Source organism: Mus caroli, chromosome 4 (assembly GCF_900094665.2).
Source record: "Mus caroli chromosome 4, CAROLI_EIJ_v1.1, whole genome shotgun sequence".
In the NCBI taxonomy this organism is placed as follows: Eukaryota; Metazoa; Chordata; class Mammalia; order Rodentia; family Muridae; genus Mus; species Mus caroli.
In genome coordinates, this window is record NC_034573.1 from 76,070,790 (window position 1) to 76,071,800 (window position 1,011).

A 1,011-nucleotide genomic window follows, 5' to 3' on the forward strand; every position below is an offset into this window, starting at 1 on the left:
CAGAGGGGCAGAGGGGCAGAGGGGCAGAGGGGCAGAGGGGCAGAGGCAGAGGCAGGCAGATCTCTGTGAGTTCTAGACCAGCATGAACTACATAGTGAGCTCTAGGACAGCCAGGACTACATGGGGAGACCCTGTTTTGAAAAAACAATAAAATAAACAAACATGGGCTATCTCATCACCTCAAAAGCCTTCCCTCACACTGCCCTATGCTCATTCCTTCCCACAAGCCCCAGACCAAACCTGTCTCCTGTCGTCATGGACCAGAATTCAGATCCACCATTCTGGGTGACATGGTGGCCCACCATAATTCTAACACTCAGGAGGCAAAGACAGAAATCCCTGGAGCAAGCTGGCCAGCTAGACTGAGCTATCAGCAAGCTCCAGGTTCAACTGAGAGACTCAGTAAATAAGGTGGAGACTACCAATATCAGCCTCAAGCTCCCACATGTGAACACACGTGCCCCACACATGTAAACACATGTACACGCAAACAAAACAAAAAGACAATCCAGTCTGAATATATACATATCTGTTGAGAGAATATCTTGTGTGCTGTATGGCTGCCTCACCTGTCAATTTAAGAACCTATGGCCTATAGGAAAGGGTAGAATAGAGGGTGGGACATCCTGAGGAAAAAAGAATGCTGAGATAGAGCCAGGGGTGGCAGGGTTGCAGGAGTGCTGCACCCACTCAAGAGCTCTCTGGATTTGAGAATGAAAGACACACACAACACACACACACACACACTCATGTGTGCAATGGCTGGGCACTTCTAAACCTCCCTGTGGCTAGCAAACACTCCCCTCCAGTATTCCTGAGCTAACATCTTTAATCTATATTTCACTCTGCTACCCCAGATCCAATGGGGAAGTCGCCTCCAGGGATTTTTAGTTGCTGGCAGACCTTTAAGTTTCATCTTTCGGGCTGGTGAGATGGCTCAGTGGGTAAGAGCACCCGACTGCTCTTCCGAAGGTCCAGAGTTCAAATCCCAGCAACCACATGGTGGCTCAC